We start from the raw sequence: 12382 nt of genomic DNA on the forward strand, positions 1-12382 counted from the left end.
GAAAAACATATTTCAGCCAATCGTGTGGTTCCACTGACGTAAGGGGTCTGCTGCGCATGCGTCACTACATACACAGTACAAGTATAACTTGTCGGGAAAAATTCTTTTTAAACCTTATTTTGAGGCAAAGTTGTCAAACTATTTCAGTGATTTTTATCAGATTTTATTGCTGATTCTGGTCAGGTAGTTTTTATGTTCCGGTGACCAGTAATTCATTATAGGATAGGAGCCTGGTCTTGTTAGTCTGAAATAGCTGCCTGGAGGTGTTGCCAAGATGGCTGCCGAGTGGCATGACTTGCCTATAAGGACTTTGGTTATATTCACAGGGGTTAGCTTAGCATATCTTAACATCCTAGCAAAGCTTACCTGTTTTTTTTTAAAAAGTAAAAACATCTTCTACAGTTACATAAATACCATACTGTTACCATGTCTGAATATCATCCCATCACCAATAACAATGGTTGTAAATAAAGAAAGTATCACCGGGCCTATATTTTCAGTTATGACAGGAAGAACAACAATTTCCAAAAGCATAGAGGGTTTACAAGAGTCTATTTTATGTTAAAAATATACCAAGCTCCTTTTACAGTTGCTACTTACCAGACAACTAAGGATTGTGGGAAATTACAGGATGGAGCGCGTCCATACTGGTAGTCAGTGGCTCTCTCTTCATCCAGTAACGAGGGCCTCAGTGAAGCAGCAGCGTCCTAAGAGAGAGACAAACATAAAACAGGATTTTTATATATATAAAAAAGAAAGAAAGAAAAAAAGAGAGAGAGAGAGAGAGAGAGAGAGAGAGAGAGAGAGAGAGAGAGAGAGAGAGAGAGAGAGAGAGAGAGAGAGAGAGAGAGAGAGAGAGAGAGAGAGAGAGAGAGAGAGAGAGAGAGAGAGAGAGAGAGAGAGAGGACTGCAGGACACCAGAGGGACAAATAATAAAGACACATCTATTATTCACAACCTCGATCAAACATGAATACACAAGGTGCGCGTGTGTGTGTGAACCTAAGGCTCATTTTGTACAGAGCTCATATTTCTTTCTTTGGTGCAGTCTTGCCAACCCCTCGCTGACTGGAACCATCATAAACTTAATGCCACAGGAGACTTGTAAACTCCCCCTACACTGCTTTCCAACAACCAACACACACATACATTACTGCATGATGCAGTCAAGACTTGTGGGCCGTTCTCATCAACACACAACTTTGATGAGCAGAGGAGCATAAGATAGTAAGCATAGTTAGACTGGACAATAAAAATCCACTTATCCCTGGCTGAGGGGCTGGAAAAACACCAGGAATGACTAAGAGGAATAAAATTGCAACAAATGAAAGAAATATAATCCCATCACATGGATCTTTTAGCTCAACTGACAGCTGACACTGACCATGGCAAAGGTATAATAGCAAATGATTGGTAATTAATCAACCTAATTTAAAGATTTAATTAATTAGAGTTACAATGACACAACCCCCTGCACCAAGTATCAGCTGCAGGGGTAAAGGCAAAAGTGTGCTGATGGTTGCAAGAACATTCTGACATTTAATCTTTTATGTACATACAAAAAGAACCAGGGTTTAGTAATCAGGTAAATCTTCAAATTTGCAATGGCAGCCAATGTGAGTGCCCCAGACACTGACACTTGCTGATCAGCGTAGTGTTTTAACTGCAGTCGTTTGGAGTTATTTTTAAGGAAAATGTACACTACATTAACTCCTTGCATTTGTCTGCATAATGACTGAATTCATTGTCCGTTTAGTCGGCAAGGGGCTTCCTATTCTCTTTATCCCCTGCCTCTGTTGTTCCTTTAATGACCTCTAAGCTTTGAACATATTTCTTCTTTCACTCTTAAATGAAATAATTCTATGAAAAGATAAGTCAGCACACACATAACATTTGACTTTAGCAGACGTGTTTTACACATTAATCTGAGAGCTTAATATACATGAAGGCCTTGCAGCAGGTGTGGTGTGTGTTGTGCTTTGCATGAAAAAGAAGGAGAAGAGGTCAGCTATGGATTTTTGAGTGGACAATATCTTATGCGCAAAGAAAAACATTCAAGTTCTTAATCCATCAAGCTAAAAGCTTTGTGTGAGCTGTTGCTTTCCTGACTGTCTGAGGGAGAGTTAGTTATTTGTTCTTTGTCACTGTCTTTGTCAATAAAAAGGGAACAATAAGACTGCTATGTAATTAGCCTAGATGTATATTTTTGGCATTTTGCATGCTTGGCACAAAGTGGAATGCATTTTCCAACAAATTAATTAATCTGCAACATCATTTCATAACTAAACAGAGCAAATTCAGTATAAGCCGTTGACAATCACTGACAAAGCAAGCCACTGAAAGCAATGATAGCAGGTCAGAAACTTAAAAAACACTTCCAAGCCCATGGGCTAACTGCAGGCCATGTGCATGTGTCATGCGGTCAAGATGAAACAACACGAACACTGTTTTTCTTCCTAACTTGCAAAAACGTACACTTAAGATACAATAAATAACAATAAATCCCCAGGCTTACATAACATTTATATTTTTACAGGTTTATGTAACTACTCAAAGTTATGAATACTGCATACTTCTTCGAATGCTGAATCACTTGACTGGTGCTGGTAAATCTGTCCAGTATACTGAAGAACCCTCAATGTGCCACATACACCGGTCTTACACAGAGTCGATACTGTTTACTGACATAACAGATGAACCACATCTGGATACTCTGGCACCACAAGGTGTTATACTGACTGTGGTAAAAAGGTAAACCATCTGAAAAGCAGCTGTATAATTTTGACCTCAAACCAGCTGTGTGTACTGTAATGTCTTTTCTCTGATGGTTTAGGCAGTGGCTACAAGAAAGACATCATGTTAGAAGCTTTCAGTCTTTAGGAATTGCTGATGTTGTGAAAAAGGCACAAGCTGGTCTGTGGGAGTCACTGAGTGTAAGCACAACTGAGAGAAACGCATACAAAAAATAGAAGACATAAAACCCTAGAGAGCTTGAGCATAAAAACTGCCAAGGACAGAGACAGGAAAAGAGGGATGTATAAAAGTGAATCATAAAATAGCAATAAAAATTACATTGTGGGATTAAAATTACAAGGTATGCTTGTTTCCTTGAATCTTGCTGAAACAAGTCTGCATACCTGGGAACGTGTGTATTTGTGTGTGCAACAAAGTATTTGCATGAAGGGGCGTCTACACTAAAATCGTATGAATCATTTCTAATGAAATGTTGCTGCTGGCCTGGTAGCTACCCTGCAACTGTCTCAAAGCTGCTACCACAAGAGTCATTGCAATTTGTCCTTAATGTTACAAAGAGAAACAAATTTAGTATATATTTTTATATTTAGTACATCAGTGGACAGTAACTTATTTTGGCTCTGTAATCCAACACATTGGGTTGAATGTGAAATGTTAACTACGAGTCCCCCAACGTTCCCAAACATACAGATAAAGCTAATAAGAAGTTTTTGGGGGGCAGACATTAACACGCAGGGTTTTTCCTGGCTCAGAATGGGCCTTTGGGGGGGTGATTTTGCACGACTGTAAGAATGGCCGGTACACGCACAGTAAAAGCAATGAGTCACCTTATGAATGAAATATATGTATTTTCTCGTAATTTCTCACCATTTGATAAACAATATATATCCACAACCTGGGGGAGGTATAAAAGTAAAGTATAATGTTAGTATAATAATATATTTACACGTTACACTTGATTTGGATAACTTGCTTACAAATGGTGGTTAAGGTTTGATTAGTGCTAATGTTAGTATATTCATTATAATTTCAGATCATAGTAGGCTATAGGCTACTATAGTTTACCATTAGTAGCCTAATATTAATTCCAGTTGGACAAAACAGTAGTTTAATTTTTGAGGGAGAAATATAAGTCATCTCTCCCAGTAGCACAAGTTTTGTAGGGGAGCGTTCATGCGTGGATGAGAGGAGAGGCGACTGCTGGAAGTCAAGACATCGTATTTAAGTTTATGTTCTGCTTGCTCAACAGTTGTTTGATAAATGGCTATAAAAACACATTGGGAGAATATTTGAAACGCTTTTTCTCCAATTCTGATCATTTTGGTGCTGGTGATTTTCCTTTAGTGCTCACTAAAACCTCTTTTGGGGGACGCCAAAAGTGTCTCTATGCAGGAAAAACCTTGACATGAAGTGACTCGTCAAGTCAGTCACCTAACCTCAATTTAGCTGTGCATGTATTTGTTTCACTTGCTGAATAGCAAAGTGAAACAAACATGCAGTAAGTGACGATGGCTGCATTACTAAGAACAAGGTGTCTGCTGCTGGCAGACATCGACTGCCATTATTTTAGGACATTATCTAAGTTTAGCGCCAGGTATACAGCATTGCGGTCCTCTAAATCAGTGGTTCCCAAAGTGGGTGCTGCAGCCTTAATTGCTGTATTAAAAAAGTTTAATATTCAGATATACAGCAGCTACTGACATGACAATTCATGGTTGACAGTTGGCATAGTAACACAACTCGCTTTCCAGCTCTGGAGTTTTTCAAGATCTCAGCAGTTTGAAAAATAATGACCATCAGAGCGAGCGATGGAAAGATTTGACGGGGTAAACAGAGCTCAAAGAAATGCGGATATAGCTCAGCCCTCAACACAGTCTGACACAACTGAATATGAGCCCAACAATAAAACTAAATTCAGACTCAACACTATTCAGACAGGTTTCAGCTGCTTGTGGAAGACATTTGTGCATCATTGTCCTATAAAGGCATTCACTTTGGTATCGTGTGTTAACCAACATGATATATATGTGATCTTCTGAAGACAAGAAACCGCCCGACAGTGGAGTCAGACCTGCAGGCTGTGCTCTTTCTCACCACATCAACAGCAAGCTCACACGTCCCAATCTTAAATATAAGCTCATTTTAATTTTAAAGACATATGTTTAACATATCACATGTAATTATATTCATTGTTTATTTTAAGTTAAATATTTAGTTGTAAATCTGCAAAGCACCAGTTGGCTTTTATTCTGAGGGCCATTATTACTTACCATTATTATTTATCTTAATATGGATATAATTTAATATGATGTTAAAACTGCTAATTATTTGTGTACATATGCATGTTATAAAAGGGGGTTGGGTGGCTCGGGTTGCCATGACAAACAATTTTCTTCAAAGAAGTGCTGTGATCCAAAAACATTTGGAAACCACTGCTCTAAAAAAATGGGGGACTATGTCTAAAAAGGGGTACATTTCCTATCTTATTAATTTAATGTGCTTAATATTAACACCCAAAAGTTAAAGCTTAAAAATAATTATTAGCACTGCACTCGAACTTACAAGCAAAATCGATGCAGCAGAACCAGAGATATTATCTTTTATATACCACTCATTCTTCTTCCTTGTCAAAACCTGCCACCTACATTACCCACAATGCAACTCAAGCGGCAAAAGTTCAGTATGGATTTGTGTGTGTTCTGCTAGTATCGGTTAACACAGCCTCGGCCCACTGGCCTCAAGCACAGATGAGGAGCGAGCCACAGAGAGACTGGTAACCTCACTTCTTTCATAACAACATACATTCAGAATTTTTTCATTTTCGAACTTATTGACTTCAGCCCCACAAAACTCTATGTACAATTTTTTTTTAACATAAAATAACATGAAATAGTACTCCCAAAGACCTGTAAACACACTTTGATGTCTAAAATCAGTGGAGTTCCCCATTAAAGTCACCGCTTTAACCTCAGAGTGCAAGCCCAGTGTGCTGGCATTGAGCCAAAACAACAAAAATGTGTCACTGTCCAAACACTAACTACAGACTGCCTGAAGCTGCCATATCATTTCTTTTGCCTACAGACAGATGTAAAATGAAAAACATAACGTTTTTACACTTGGGCGGAGCTACAGTTTAACAGTGAGTATGCACTGAGACTAAAACTTTCAATCCAGCTACATCTGGATATGGCTTCAAACTGGATGTGATGACAATGACTGTGGTGCCTGTTTTGGGCCTCAGGTCTTGAAGGGCTCCCTGCAGTCCTCTGCTGCGGGTGAGGGGGTCTGGGCATAATTATAGGGCTCCCTCTGTGGGTAGGGCATCACTGGCACTGACAACACAGAGACAAACACGAGGAGTGAATATGAGGGAGAGCCTTCCTCATGGACTTGCTTCTAAACAGTTAAAGGCACGGGCAAGACCTACTATGTTGAAGACACACTTAGAGCAACACATATGCAGAGAGACAAAAACAGACATGGGGGGGTGGGGGGGTAATAAGATCTAACATGTGTCACAGCATAACAATGACCTTTGACTTCTGACCCAGGGGCCGACCCACAGAGTGCATGCTGTTGTATGTGTGTGTGTGTTTTGTTAGTGAGTGTGCAAGTGTCATAGCTATGTTGGGGGGTCTGGCTCCAAGAAGAATGAAGGGAGCAGCTGCAAACGCTCCACCTCCCTCTCGGTTTCCTTTTCTTTTTACGTGTGTGCCGTGTGTAACCGACCAGACTCTGGACTGAGCGAGGCAGAGAGGGATTGCTTTTAAATTCATATGCCAAGTGGACGCCTGCCAACAGTTTGAAAGGCCTCGCATCCCTCCTTCCTGCCCTTCCCTCTCAAGGTTTCTCACCATTCCAGTTCCTCTGCTAATCCCACTTGACTTTTACCTATTTCCTTTATCCCATGTCCTCTCCTCTTCCTCTCCAAGCCTCCACGACATTCATCTTCTACCTCTCACTCCCTCCGTCTTTCCTTTGTGTAGAAGAGAATTGCTGTCTTTTCTCATTAAAAGTGAAGAAGGTCTGTAAACTCTCATAAAACCACCCATTTCTCTCTACAACTCTGATTTACTGCCACTCTTCCCCTCCTCTTCTAGTACCAGCCCCCCCACCTGTGAGAAAGGGCATCTATTACCAAAAAAGACTGACAAGAAAGCAAAACAGCAAGAGGCCTGGCTATCAAAAACAAAATGGATGGATTCCTATCAACAAGGCAAGGCATGCAGAATAGAAAATGCAATTGGGTGTTTTTCTAACTTTTGGACTAGGACGTGAACGTGTAAGCCAGCTACAATAGCAGGCAATCTTCCCAGATCTTTCTTGGCTTTATTTTCATTGGCTGCAGAGTAGGTGGGATCCTCATTTAGCTGCAAACGACTTCCACTACAAGCTGTGAAGTTAGCAACAGTGCTAACAAAGACATACACTACCATAGCTGGACAGCTCCTCACACATTCCACCTACTGAGTCAAACTTAACCTTTTGTACTAGACACCTTAATATATAATCTAGACTAATGCACTTTTGAGAGACTAAAACGTTTTTCCAAAATTCTGCTGCTGACCAAAGTATAAATCTAAAGCTCTAAAAGTCTTAGGACCAGCCTGCATTGCAGACTCTCTGTTGTTATATGTGCCTGTTTGTCCGCTCAGATCCCTGACTGCAGGTTTGTTAATTGATCAGAGCCACAGTCATGAGAAATGTGGTGATGCAGCATTTTCAATTATGCTTCTAAAAAGTGAAATAAAGATCTTAAAATATATTAGAGATTAAAGAAAAACATGGCTATTTTTGCTTAAAGCTTTCACTTAGATGTTCAACTGGTTCTGTGTACCTCCATTTATTCTGTCTACTTATTATATAACAATTACTGATGTCATTTTGTGCCTGTTTTTGCTCAACGATGTTTTTGTATCGTTGTTTCCCTTTCCTGCTTTATGTACATAGAGCTCCATTCATTCTTTCGAAGGTTCTCTTACATAGGGTATGTTTATCACGGTCATTCATAGTAATGTCATATTAAAACTGAGACATAGCTAAATATTTTTCAGCTACTAGCAAATTCATGATGAATAAAAGCGGCTATAGTCAGTGAAAAAAAACCACAAAGACAGACATCAATCAGTCCTCCACAAAGCTAACAGACGGCTGGTCCAGTCTGGTGCACCACAGATTGGAGTATATATTTCTCCAAGTTCAGTATGTATGTATGTGCGTGCGTGCGTACTATAACAAGGGAAGAAGCCAGGAAGAAAACAATAGCTATCTACAGAATCTGGTTCAAGCATAGTGGAAGGGTAGTAAAGCAAGTGGGTGTGTGCATCCTTGTATTGTCAATAACGGGAAATAACAGAGACAAAGTAACACTTTGACTGAGACTGCAGCCCAAACAAACAATCTTGTATACAGACAAACAAACACACACGCGCACACTCTTAGCGAATGCCCGCAGAAAGAGCTCTGTGCTCCCACGGCCATACATTGTCCTTGCAGCAGCAGTAGTGTATAATGAGTATGAAGGACAGACAGAAATAGCTTCACTATAATTCCACTTGTAAAGTCAGAGTTTAAAGTATACTCCAACACTTACAGTGTCTCCCTGGTTGTGTGTGTGTGAATTTGTGAGTGTTTCAATGTACTGTATCTGTATATATACAGCTAAAGGTATAATTTTCCGCTGGCTTGGTTTCCTTTTTTGAGTGGCAAAAATGACCACAAAAGAGAGGAAAGAAGTGAGGAATGTTCAGGGTGTGCCAAAGAATCTCAGGCATGCCTTTTTTTGGGTGGGTGGGTCAGGGCGACTGGGGGCAAAAAACCTGTAATTGGTCAACAAAAGGAGCAGTCAAGACACATACACACCTCAAGAATTAGGGTGAATGATGACCATTTGTGATCGCATGTGTGTACACGTTCTACTCGGTGACCCGGGGTAAATGACAGACAAACAAAAAGGTGAGAATGAGTTTACATATATACTGCATATACTTAAATCTAATGTGTCACTTATGACAGAGAACATATTCACATATACTTTTTTATGTGCAGCAATCTCAACAATTCCCTGATTTTGACACAGGACATTACAGAGTAAGAGGCAGAGCAGCAAGCGCATGCAATGATTTTTCCTGATGAATTAACTACAGCTAACGTAGCCAAAATACCAGTGAGGGTGACAGGGGTTGCAGGGTTTTGTAACCGACTCAGAGTCCTCAACCCACACACATTCACAGGCTTTGAAATCCTGTGACGTGGAAAAGAAAAATTTCAAAAACAGAAGAAGAATTTTCTGGATTTAGGAAACATGGGAGCGAGTGTGCTGTAACCCCTCCCATGCTCCCAGATAGCCCCCCCTCCCTTCCTCCCAGCTTCACTCAGCCGCTCTTTTCCTGTGGGTGAGGGGAGGTCGAGGGAGGGAGAAAGAGTACACCACGAATACGCCGACACCAAGCAAAACACACTGAGAGGAGGGAAGTCCCATTTGCTTGCTCCCTGTACGGAACACTCATGAGGCAGGCAGCGCGACTTCGCCGTAATGAGACCACAGTTCTTTCCTGGACGCGATGTTGAAGGCACCAAGCAGTGCCAGCAGTCAGAGTACAGAGAACAACAAGTAGGGCCACGTCTGTACAGTATTTTAATTCCTCACGTGCTTGTGATTCCTGCTTTTTCTATTCAATACATTATTTTTTATAAATACTCAGGGCCTCCGTTTTGTTTCAGTACAGTTCAACAAACCCTGCAGAGCAGCCAACCCGCACTAAACTCCTCACTCTCATGTTTTCCCTGTAAGAGTCACAGCTTAATGCCATGATCATCATCTGTGATGTGAAAATATCAGAATTCCTGAGAAACATACTGTCAGCAGCAAGAGGATTTAATAACTGAGCTATGACCAGGACTTTCTGTCAGCCTAAGGTCAATCACACTACTAGATAGAAGAAGAGGAGGTTGTACCAGCATCTGGTTCAAAAGCAGTTTGGCCAACTTAGCTAACAATCAATAGCGCAGCTGACGGCACTGAAGCAGAGCTGCCTTCTCTTTTTTAGCAAACCTTACTATTCCTTATAGAAAACTATACTATAGAAAAGTGTTATTTAGGTTGCGCTTAGGTCACTGTTACATTGATGTATATTTGGAACAACTCAATAATATACAAAAGGTTATACTTACAGATAACTGCCCCGTAGCTGATTGTTTATGGTAAATGCTACAAGGTTTAACTGGTAGACTCCACTGGGCACTGGGACGACGTGATTACATTCAAAGTCAATGCAAAGTCACGGGGGGGGGTGCGATTTCCTGCTGGCTGGTAATGCGCAGCGCGTGAAAATGCGGGAAATTGTATACATGAGACGCTGTGTGCCTATTATTTACATTTATTCATTTAGCTGACGCTTACAACTGCTATACTTGCCAGAGGTCGCACGCCTGTGGAGCAACTAGGGGTTGAGTGTCTTGCTCAGGGACACAGTGGTGGAGGTCTCACTGTGGGAATCGAACCCAGGTCTCCCACACTAAAGGCAAGCATCTTATCTATACGCCATCGCCACCCACTATCAGGCTTTTGGGGACAACAGAGTGGAGGGACATAATTGCTTTTATTACATTAACTTTTTTGGGATGAAAACGATTTATTTTCAGTCACGCTTCTCAGCAGCGAGCTATCGTGTTTCCGCCCCTCCCCCTGTTGTTATTGTAGATGCCAGAGCTCTGTGGAACTACTTCGTATTTATACAAAAACTGGACAAAACAGGACATTGCTTGGAGAAAAGTAAGCAAGGAACTACCTGGTAAGTTTAAAAATGAGTATCTGTTACTTGATTCCAGCTGTCGGTTTACTTTACTATGAAAGATGATAGCATCGTGATGGACTCAAACTCCATTTGGAAAATATGCATTTTAAAAGTTGTAAGCTAGTCATCTTGCTGACAGGCCTGCCAAAGCATGACTTAATATTTCTTACATCTGCATCATGATGTAGTTATTTCAGCAACAGTTCGATCCGTTTATTCCAACTAAATCACAGCAAAATGTTTATTTTGGGTTCATACAGCTGTAGTAATGGAGTTGTGTTTATTCGCGTTGTCCTGTCGTGTGTGAACACTCGTGCAAGTAGTCCAGTGGTCAAAGTTACGTGATAAACACGATGGGCATTTAAAACTTGCGTTGTGTGTGAAATCGGCATTACAATTTGTAAAGTGGCATTGTCAATAATATACATAGCAGTTAAAAATAGTAACTCATTCAAATTGCAAATAGCCCATCCCAAAACACACTTTCATACACACACCTCATGCTTTTTTTACTGAATACCCAAACATCTCCTGATCAGCATTTGAGAGGGGTAAAGAAATTGTTATCCATATTTTGTATATGCTTAGGGCTATATTGTTATAATTAGACTGCAAGCTCCGATCATTTTCTCTCATCAACAGAGATAGCTCTCTTAACTCAATTCATGGTGATTCTGCCTCTCCTCTGCTGGACTGCAAGCATTACAGCTCTCTTTTGTCTTCTTCTGTAGCGATGGAAGCCATCCACATATATTAAAAGCCCTTCTCCCTTCCTCAGTGAAACCACACAGACAGGCAGGCGCAGAAATAGTGGAGAGACTGTGTACCCTATATATAGCTGAGATGTGACAGGACATCCGAAAGGACAAGGAAGTCTAGACACAAACGACTCAGCTCTTACTCAGGCTGTCTGTGTGTGTTCAACATGGCCTTGTTATCTCACATTTCATTAGAAAGCCTGTGGCAAGCTGTTCCACGATAATGTCACAAAATTGTATTGATATCAAAGTCTAGTCTGATCTGACTGGCTGGAAGTTTTAACTTCTTAGCCAAAAAAACTGAGAATGTCAAAGAGGATTAGACGGTAAGAAGAAGTGACAGTCACAAAATGAGAAAGGAGGGGGGGAAAGTGTACCGACGTAAGAAGAGATATCAGGAGAGAAAACAAATCAGAGAGAGAGAGTGACTCATCAGAACAGGAATGTCCCATCTCTGCCAAAGGAACCACAGACACCACTGCAATGATCGCTCCGTCTCCAATACTTTAAATCATCCCCTCCCTCTCGTCGTCTCTTCCTATCACACAATGGCTGTCTCTTTCTCCCCCCCGTCTCCTGTCCTACCAATGGGAGTTGTTGTTTCCCCAACATTAGCAGAGCATTCTTCTCTGACAGGACATTGGTTTTGGACGGGGATGATACAGCTAGCTGACCACGGCTGGTGGACCAGCACTGCATCGCCAGTGTTTGGAGCAAACACACACAGAGGCCAAGACTGCCTCTCCTCTTGTTTTGCCAAGTCAGTGCAAAGCCAAGAGGCAAATTCCACTGAGAGCACTGTGCGGTTTATCAAAGTTATACTGTTCAATTAATTTCACTTCAACTCTTTGAAACCCTAATAAAACTTATTTTTATGTTAATACTGTTTTATGAATCACAGCAAAAGAATTAAGACAAGTTTGGCACTACATCACGTCCTTACCACAGATGTTAACTTATTATTATTCCCACCACAGGATATGATGTAAACACAAAGACCTTTTCTGGCAGGGAACCCGGATCACCACAATGACTGCGATCATGATTCAACGTTCCTACCACCTGTCATCCTGT

The 12382-nt window shown here is 40.9% G+C and overlaps 1 protein-coding gene across 8 annotated transcripts in view; it reads right to left on the minus strand.

Moving 5' to 3' along the window:
* apbb2b (amyloid beta (A4) precursor protein-binding, family B, member 2b) overlaps positions 1-12382 on the minus strand; it is a 54532-nt gene that overhangs the window by 32815 nt on the left and 9335 nt on the right. For all 8 annotated transcript variants that reach the window (XM_038713452.1, XM_038713445.1, XM_038713448.1 and 5 more), the window contains exon 2: positions 601-707. The gene's annotated coding sequence lies outside the window, so the exon portion shown is untranslated. The remainder of the gene's footprint in view (positions 1-600; positions 708-12382) is intronic.

This window comes from Micropterus salmoides, unplaced genomic scaffold, assembly GCF_014851395.1.
Source record: "Micropterus salmoides isolate LMB-PRFRI ecotype aquatic unplaced genomic scaffold, ASM1485139v1 Ms_hic_scaffold_12, whole genome shotgun sequence".
NCBI classification, from domain to species: domain Eukaryota; kingdom Metazoa; phylum Chordata; class Actinopteri; order Centrarchiformes; family Centrarchidae; genus Micropterus; species Micropterus salmoides.